The sequence below is a fragment of the Tachyglossus aculeatus genome, chromosome 14 (assembly GCF_015852505.1).
Source record: "Tachyglossus aculeatus isolate mTacAcu1 chromosome 14, mTacAcu1.pri, whole genome shotgun sequence".
Classification (NCBI taxonomy): domain Eukaryota; kingdom Metazoa; phylum Chordata; class Mammalia; order Monotremata; family Tachyglossidae; genus Tachyglossus; species Tachyglossus aculeatus.
This window is the reverse complement of record NC_052079.1, coordinates 16699885-16709837: the sequence shown is the minus strand read 5'-3', so window position 1 is coordinate 16709837 and position 9953 is coordinate 16699885.

Genomic DNA, 9953 nt, shown 5'->3' with positions numbered 1-9953 from the left:
ATAATAATCGGCTTCTTAGCTCAGGAGCAGCACGGCCTAGCAGAAACAGCACAGGATGTGGGAGTCAGAGGACCTGGGTTCTAATCCTGGCTTCATTGCGTATCTAATAATAATAATAATAATAGTAATAATAATAACGGCATTCATTAAGTGCTTACTATGTGCAAAGCACTGTTCTAAGCACTGGGGAGGTTACAAGATGATCAGGTTGTCCCACAGGGGGCTCACAGTCTTAATCCCCATTTTACGGTTGAGGGAACTGAGGCACAGAGAAGTTAAGTGACTTGCCCAAAGTCACACAGCTGACAATTGGCAGGGCTGGGATTTGAACCCATGACCTCTGACTCCAAAGCCCGGGCTTTTTCCACTGAGCCACGCTGCTTCTCTGTTGGTGAAAGTATCTGCTATGTGACCTTGGGAAGCTCATGGGTTTGAATCCCAACTCAGCCACTTGTCAGTTGTGTGACCTTGGGCAAGTCACTTAACTTCTCTGTGCCTCAGTCACTTCATCTGTAAAATGGGGATTAAGACTGTGAGCCCCACGTGGGACAACCTGATCACGTTGTATCCCCCCAAGCGCTTTAGAACAGTGCTTCACACATAGGAAGCGCTTAACAAATACCACCATTACTATTGTTGTTATTATTTAACTTCTCCATGCCTCAGTTCCCTCATCTGCCAAATGGGTTTCGATCATTCAGTCATATTTTAATCGTATTCATTGAGTGCTTATTGTATGCAGTGGCTCAGTGGAAAGAGCCCGGGCTTTGAAGTCAGAGGTCATGGGTTCAAATCCCGGCTCCGCCAACTGTCAGCTGTGTGACTTTGGGCAATCACTTAACTTCTCTGCACCTCAATTACCTCATCTGTAAAATGGGGATTAAAGCTGTGAGCCCCCCGGGGGACAACCTGATCACCTTGTAACCTCCCCAGCGCTTAGAACAGTGCTTTGCACATAGTAATCACTTAATAAATGCCATCATTCATGATCTTTTAGACTGTGAGCCCACTGTTGGGTAGCGACTGTCTCTATGTGTTGCCAACTTGTACTTCCCAAGCGCTTAGTACAGTGCTCTGCACACAGTAAACGCTCAATAAATACGATTGATGATGATGATGACTTGGGAGAGTACAATATAACAAAAAACAGACTCATTCCCTACCCACAGCGAGCTTGGGGTCTAGAAGAGGAGAACAGTCTCCTACTTAGATTGTGTGCCTCATGTGCGACCTGATTTTCTGGTACCTACCCCAGCGCTTAGTATAGTGCTTGGCACATAGTGAAAGCTTAACAAATGCCACATTTATCGCAGTAAAAGAGCAAGTGACCAGACCAAGCCCCAGACGATCTGAGGAGGGCTGATTGAAATGGATTGACATGTCCGAGATCACGAGGAAGGAGTTTATAGTCTCCCTCCATTAACCTTTCTTCTGCCTCAGTCGCCCCAACAATAAAATGAGGATGATAAGGTCAGCCTACTTCACAGCAACCCCTTGACCAAACCCTTTGAAAGTGTTCGAGAACAACATTCTCATTAGGCACTCTTCTTGAACAATCCCAGCTCAATTCGATCCTGCTGAAATCGAAGACGACAAGCATTACTGTTCTTTTGCACATTTTGCATTTCAACAGCATTAAAAGCGTTCGGCTGGAGCTGCCATCAATTTTACTGTTTATTGAAGAGCCGGAGAGGAGTGAAACACACGCAGTGAGACAACAGAAACTTCCAAACGCCGGTGCCAGTTGGCTATTAGACCAGAGTTTTGTCACAGAAACTTTAGTGGGGAAAATTTCAGACCAAAGTCTTACCACTTCCTCCTCTTTTAAATTGTTTTGACTGAGGTTTACAGTCAAAGCATGTGCACCAACAATATAAACGGGTGTACAAAACAGACCTCTCCATGAGTGTCATTTTACATTACAGGTAAATATGCTGTCCAAGAAGCGACATGGGCATAGTTGATAGAGCACGGGCCTGGGAATCGGAAGGTCATGGGTTCTAATCCTGGCTCTGCCACTTCTCTGTTGTGTAACCTTGTGTACCTTCATTTCTCTTTGCCTCAGTTGCCTCATCTGTAAAATGGGGATTGAGACTTTGAGCCCCATGAGGAACAGGGACTTGGCCAACCTGGTTTGCTTGTATCCACCCCAGTGCTTAGTGCAGTGCCGGCTACATCAATCAATCAATCAATCAATTGTATTTATTGAGCACTTACTGTGTGCAGAGCACTGTACTAAGCACTTGGGAAGTACAAGTTGGCAACATATAGAGACAGTCCCTACCCAACAGTGGGCTCACAGTCTATATGTAGTCTATATGTACTAGACTCACAGTCTATATGTAGCTCACAGTCTATATGTATTTATTTGATTTTGTTTTATTTATTTGATTTTGTTAGTATGTTTGGTTTTGTTCTCTGTCTCCCCCTTTTAGACTGTGAGCCCACTGTTGGGTAGGGACTGTCTCTATATGTTGCCAATTTGTACTTCCCAAGCGCTTAGTACAGTGCTCTGCACATAGTGAGCGCTCAATAAATACGCTTGATGATGATGATGATGATATGTAGCTCACAGGCTACATATAAGCGCTTAACAAATACCATTATTATTATTATAGGGAAAAACAATATTATACAGTTTTAATCCTGCGAGAGGGGTCAAATATTCTGCTCCAACTAGGAAAGGGTAATATCAGGCATTGTAGCATTCCTCCCAATTGATCCATCAATGGAATTTATTGAGCGCTTACTGTGTGCAGAGCACTGAACTGAGCGCCTGGGAGAGTGAAATACCATAGTGCTGGGAGACACAATTCCTGTCTACCAGGTAGAGGCCAAATTACAAAGCTGTGGAGGGAGAAGGAGATGGGGGGTGCCCTCACTATCCCCCCACCCATCCAAGTCAGTGCCTTTGACCTTACCTCACAAGTCACAAGCTGATGGGAAGTTTCAGAGGTGGGAGAGTCTCGGGTAGTTTTTTACAAAAATGCCAAAGCCGTCAATGGTGGAGAAAGGCACAGAACGGTAGCTTCCCAAGGAGATCACCCCCCCCCTTCTGCCCTACCTCCTTCCCCTCCCCACAGCACTTGTATATATGTACAATTTATTACTCTATTTTACTAGTACGTATTTACTACTCTATTAACGATGTGCATATAGCTATAATTCTATTTATTCTGACGGTTTTGACACCCGTCTACAGGTTTTGCTTTGTTGTCTGTCTCCCCCTTCTAGACCGTAAGCCTGTTGTTGGGTGGGGACCGCCTCTGTACGTTGCTGACTTCTACTTCCCAGGAGCTTAGTACAGTGCTCTGCACACCGTAAGCACTCAATAAATACAATCGAATGAATGAATGAATGAATGAGATGGCATTTACAGGGCATAACTGCCATCTTCCTCCCACCTGATCACCTTGTGTCCCCCCAGCGCTTAGAACAGTGCTTTGCACATAGTAAGCACTTAACAAATGCCATTATTATTATTATTATTATTACCCACAAGAATGAAGAAAAAGGGTGGGATGTGTGGAAAGGACTGGCTAAATCTACAAGAAGATTAAACAGAAGTATGTCCCAGTCTTCCAATCGATCAGTCAATCGATGGCATTTATTCATTCATACAATCAATCGTATTTATTGAGCACTTACTGTGTGCGGAGCTCGGTACTAAGCACTTGGGAAAGTAGAATACAACAATAAACAGACATATTCCTGGCCCGCAACAAGCCTAGTCTTGGGCACTTATTGTGTGCAGAGCACTGTAATGAATGCTTGGGAGAATACAACAGCGTTGGTAGACATATTCCCTGCCCGTGAGTTTAGAGTCTAGAGGGGAAGACAGACATAATATAAATACAGAATTTATAGATTTGCCCGTGCATTCTGTGAGGCTGAGGCGAGGGGGTGAAAAATACCAAATATCCAAGGGATAGTTGACCTTCCTTGAGCTCTGGAAGTGCAACTCTTTCATTTCATGCTCTGGTCCTTGTCTTTGAAACAAAACAAGCAGTGTAGCCTAGTGGAACGAGCACTGTGCTGGGAGTCAGAGGATCTGGGTTCTAATCCTGGCTCTGCTGGATGCTTGCTGTGTGACCTTGGGAAAGTCCCTTAACTTCCCCATGCCTGCGTTCTCCTGTTTTCCCTCCTACTTAGCCTGTGAGCTCCACGCGGAACAGGGACTGTAGCCAATCTAATTCATTTGTATATGCTCCAGTGCTTAGAACAGTGCTTGACACATAGTAAGGACTTAACAAATACCATTTAAAAAAAAATTCTTCACTCCAGATTGGTGGATTTTCCTGCAGGTAGCCTGCCCTCGTGGGTCAAAAGATATTCCAGCTAACTAAATCCTCTCATCAAGGGCTAGCAATGAAGATATAAACAGTTCTGCAGGAGATCTGGAAGAAAATTCCGGCAAACAAATGGGGCGGTGAATTCAAAAGGCTTTTATTTCTGGTTTTAGGAGCTATTAATCTCCCCATCCGTTTTTTTTCTTATGAATTTTTGTGAAGGCTTTAAAGCTTGCCATGGCATTTGAAGTAATTTAATTACCAACCACAAACTTCATCTTTTAATTTCTTTCTTATTTGTAATTATACAACTGTAATTAAAAGGTATTACCACTACAAATATAGTCTAGCAGAAAACATGGCCTGGCGTATTTACACTAGTCAAAAAACATATCTTCTGCTTTATTGTTATTTCTCCTTTGGTGTTGGGGTGGGAGTGGCGGTGGAGGGGAGGCAGGCGGAAGAAGGGATTGGTGCTTTTGTCATTATAACCTCAAATCCGTTCATCGAATTTCCTTTGTTCCTTAAAAAAAAAATCTGAATTTTCCCAACATTCTCCCCAATTCAACGTTCCCCAGTAATAGTTTCCATGTCAGCTTCTTGCCCACATCACAAGCACGTTCCGCTCAGGCTAACGAGCGAAATGCAAAAAGGTCCTAGGACCTTCCTCTCTGGCTCTTCGGGGACTCCAATTGAGTTTCGTCCTTTGGACGCAGAATTTTTCTCCCTCTGTGGCTTCCCTCTTCTCTCAAGCCACGTTACAAAACCCTGAGAGCCATGGATACAAAGCACCTTATTTATTATATTCCTCTGTCACTTATATCCATGCTTATCATACATATTTACTATTCTATTTATTTTGTTAAAGAGGTACATCTAGCTGTCTTTCTATTTGTTCTGACGACTTGACACCTGTCCACGTGTTTTGTTTTGTTGTCTGTCTCCCCCTTCTAGACTGTGAGTTGTTGGGTAGGGACCGTCTCTATATGTCGCCAACTTGTACTTCCCAAGCGCTTAGTACAGTGTTCTGCACACAGTAAGCGCTCAATAAATGCGATTGAACGAATATAGTGCTCTGCACACAGTAAGCGCTCAATGAATACGATTGAATGAATGAATAATAATAAAAATGATAGAATTTCATTCATTTAATCTTGTTTATTGAGCACTTACAGGGTGGAGAGCACTGTATTAAGCGCTTGGGAGAGTAAAATAGAACAATAAAAAGACACGTATGTGATTATTATGTTCCCCGCACTGTTCTTAGCACTGGGATAGATAAAGGCTATCAGTTTGGTTTTCAGTCTCTGTCCCTCATGGTGCTCACAGTCTTAATCCCCGGATGAGAGAATTGAGGAACAGAGAAGTGAAGCGACTGGCCCAATATCACACAGCAGACAAGTAATGGAGTCGGGATTAGAGTCCAGGTCCTTCTGATTCCCAGGCCCCTGCTCTATCCACTAGGCCATGCTGCTTCTCAGTGTCAATTATAGAGGTAATTATACTAAAGGCAGTTATTAAGCACTTACTACATGTTAAGTGCTAGGACAGATATGGGGCCTGTAATTGATCTTATCCCCATTTTACAGATGAGGAAACTGAGGTCTAGCTTGGTTAAATGACTCGCCCCGGGTCACACGGTGGTCCAGTGGTTAGATCTGGGATTTGAGCCCCTGTTTCCCAATCCCAGGCCTGGACTCTTTCCATTTCCATAGAGGAGCAGCATGGCCTAGTGGAAAGAGATCAAGATCTGGGAATCAGAGGAGCTTTTCAGATCAACGGGCCATTCAGAGGTTCTCGGGTAGTGTCAGCTTCAAACTATGAAACATCTGTAATATATGTTGCCAATTTGTACTTCCCAAGCGCTTAGTACAGTGCTCTGCACATAGTAAGTGCTCAATAAATACGATTGATAACGATGATGATGAAACCTAATGAAGATTTTATTACAGAAGGGTTAGAATTAGAATTGTCGCTTGAAGCCACAGGCGATTCCAGCACCATTAGGTAAATCGGCTCCTCACATCATCATCATCATCATCAATGGTATTTATTAAGCACTTTCTGTGAGCAGAGCACAGTGTTGAGAACTTGGAAGAGTATAATACAACAGACATGTTCCCCACCCACAGTGAGTTTACAGATTAGAGGGGGACACAGACATTCTCCCCCCCCCGCCCTCCCCTCCATCCCCCCATCTTACCTCCTTCCCTTCCCCACAGCACCTGTATATATGTATATATGTTTGCACATATTTATTACTCTATTTATTTATTTATTTATTTTACTTGTACATATCTATTCTATTCATTTTATTTTGTTAATATGTTTGGTTTTGTTCTCTGTCTCCCCCTTTTAGACTGTGAGCCCACTGCTGGGTAGGGACTGTCTCTATATGTTGCCAGCTTGCACTTCCCAAGTGCTTAGTACAGTGCTCTGCACACAGTAAGCGCTCAATAAATATGATTGACTGATTGATTGATTGATTGATATAAATAAATAATTTATAATGTATAGAAATTCATCAATCCTATTAGGTGCTTACTGTGGGCAGTAAGTACAGTGCTCTCACTGTACTAAGCACTTGGGAGAGTACAACAGAGTTGGTAGACAAGCAGCGTGGCTCAGTGGAAAGAGCCTGGGCTTTGGAGTCAGAGGTCATGGGTTCAAATCCCGGCTCCACCACTTGTCAGCTGTGTGACTTTGGGCAAGTCACTTAACTTCTCTGGGCCTCAGTTACCTCATCTGTAAAACGGGGATTAATTAAGACTGTGAGCCCCCCGTGGGACAACCTGATCACCTTGTAACCTCCCCAGTGCTTAGAACAGTGCTTTGCACATAGTAAGCGCTTAATAAATGCCATTATTATTATTATTATTATTATTATTATTCCCTGACCACAAAGAGCTCCCAGTCTAGAGAAAGAGACAGATATGGACATAAATAAATAAATTATGGATATGTAGGTTAAGTGCCATGGGACCGAGGAAGGGGTGAAGAAAGGGAGGAAATAAGGGTGATGCAGAAGGGAGGGGGGAAAGAGGAAATGAGGACTTAATCAGGAAAGGTGTCTTAGAGGAGATGTGCCTTCAATAAGGCTTTGAAGGTGGGGAGAGTAATTGTGGGCCAGATATGAGGAGGGAAGGCATTCCAGGGCAGAGGCAGAACGTGGGCGAGAGATCGGTGCTTACAGAAGCAGCGTGGCTCAGTGGAAAGAGCCCGGGCTTTGGAGTCAGAGGTCATGGGTTCAAATCCCGGCTCCGCCACTTGTCAGCTGGGTGACTTTGGGCAAGTCACTTCAAGGCTAGCAAGGCTAGCCCCTTCCTTCCTCTCCCCCTCATCCCCCTCTCCATCCCCCCATCTTACCTCCTTCCCTTCCCCACAGCACCTGTATATATGCTTGTACATATTTATTACTCTATTTATTTATTTATTTATTTTACTTGTACATATCTATTCTATTTATTTTATTTTGTTAGTATGTTTGGTTTTGTTCTCTGTCTCCCTCTTCTAGACTGTGAGCCCGTTGTTGGGTAGGGACTGCCTCTATACGTTGCCGACTTGTACTTCCCAAGCGCTTAGTACAGTGCTCTGCACACAGTAAGCGCTCAATAAATACGATTGATGATGATGATGACTTCACTTCTCTGGGCCTCAGTTCTCTCATCTGGAAAATGGGGATTAAGACTGTGAGCCCCCGCGTGGGACAACCTGATCACCTTGTAACCCCCCAGCGCTTAGAACACTGCTTTGCACAGAGTAAGCGCTTAACAAGTACCATCATTATTATTATTATTATTATCGGTGGTGAGATAGACGAGATCGAGCTCCAGAGAGTAGGTTGGCATTAGAGGAGCAAAGTGTGCAAGCTGCATATCTACGAGATATGCACACAGTAAGCGCTCAATAAATACGATTGATTGATTGAGAGTAGATATGCACATAAGTGCTGTACATATTAATTCTCTGCATTCTGAAAAGAATGTAAGGTCTATGTGTTACTAGATTTTAAGCTCCTTGAGGGCAGGGATGGTGTCTACTCACTCTTTAGTACTCTCTCAAGTGCTTAAGACTAAGCTCTGTGTAGAGTAGGTTATTAATAAACAATAATGAGGATGATAATATTAATAATAATAATAATGGCATTTATTAAGCACTTACTATGTGCAAAACACTGTTCTAAGCGCTGGGGAGGTTACAAGGTGATCTGGTTGTCCCACAGGGGGCTCACAGTCTTAATCCCCATTTTACAGATGAGGTAATTGAGGCACGGAGAAGTTAAGTGACTTGCCCAAAGTTCACACAGCTGACAATTGGCGGAACCGGGATTTGAACCCATGACCTCTGACTCCAAAGACCGGGCTCTTTCTACTGAGGATGATGATAACTGTAACATTAAGCATTTGCTATGTGCAAAGCACTGTTCTAAGCTATGGGGAGGTTACAAGGTGATCAGCTTGTCCCAAGGGGGGCTCACAGTCTTAATCCCCATTTTTCAGATGAGGTAACTGAGGCACAGAGAAGTGAAGTGACTTGCCTGAAGTCACACAGCTGACAACTGGCAGAGCCAGGATTTGAACCCATGACCTCTGACTCCAAAGCCCGTGCTGTTTCTACTGAGGATGATTAAGCATTTGCTATGTGCAGAGCACTGTACTAAGCGCTGGTGTAGATACAATATAATCAGATCCCATATGAAGCTCAAAGACTAAATAGCGGGGAGAACTGGGGTTGAATCCCCGCTTTGCAGACGAAGGAACTGAGGCACGGAGAAGTGAAGTGACTTGCCCAAGGTCTCACACAACAGACACAAGTGGTGAAGCTGGGATTAGAACTGAGCTGTGCTGTGCCTCAGTTCCCTCATCTGGAAAATGGGGATTTGATATCTGTTCTCTTTCCTACTTTGACTGTGAGCCTTGTGAGGGACGGGAACTGAATGTGACCTGATTATCTTGTATCTTCCCCACTGCTTAGAACGGGGCTTGACAGATAGTAAGTGCTTAACAAATACCATCATTATTACTCCATCGATCAGTGGTATCTTACTGGGAGACGGGCACTGTACTAAGCGCAAAGCCCCCAAGGAGCTTACAGTCCAGCAGGGAAGGCAGACATTAAGATAAATTATAGTTACAGGAAATAACCTAATAAAAGAATATATACATTAGTACAGTGTCCAGCACTTAGCACAGTGCCTACCACATAGTAAACACTTAACAAATACCATCATTATTATTTATAAGCGCTGTGGCGGGAAGCGAGTATAAGCGCTTAGAGAGTAATAATAATAATAATGATGGCATTTATAAAGAGCTTACTATGTGCAAAGCACTGTTCTAAGCACTGGGGAGGTTACAAGGTGATCAGATTGTCCCACAGGGGGCTCACAGTCTTAATCCCCATTTTACAGATGAGGGAACTGAGGCACAGAGAAGTTAAGTGACTTGCCCAAAGTCACACAGCTGACGTGGCGGAGCCGGGATTAGAACCCACGACCTCTGACTCCCAAGGCCATGCTCTTTCCACTGAGCCACGCTGCTTCTCTTAGCCACGCTGATCTGGGGTAGAAGTAAAATGTTTTTTTCCAAACTGACTGAAGAGCTGTAAGCAGAGAGAAACCATGAAAGCAGGGGCCTCTGATCCCATAGAAAAGCAACAAACTGG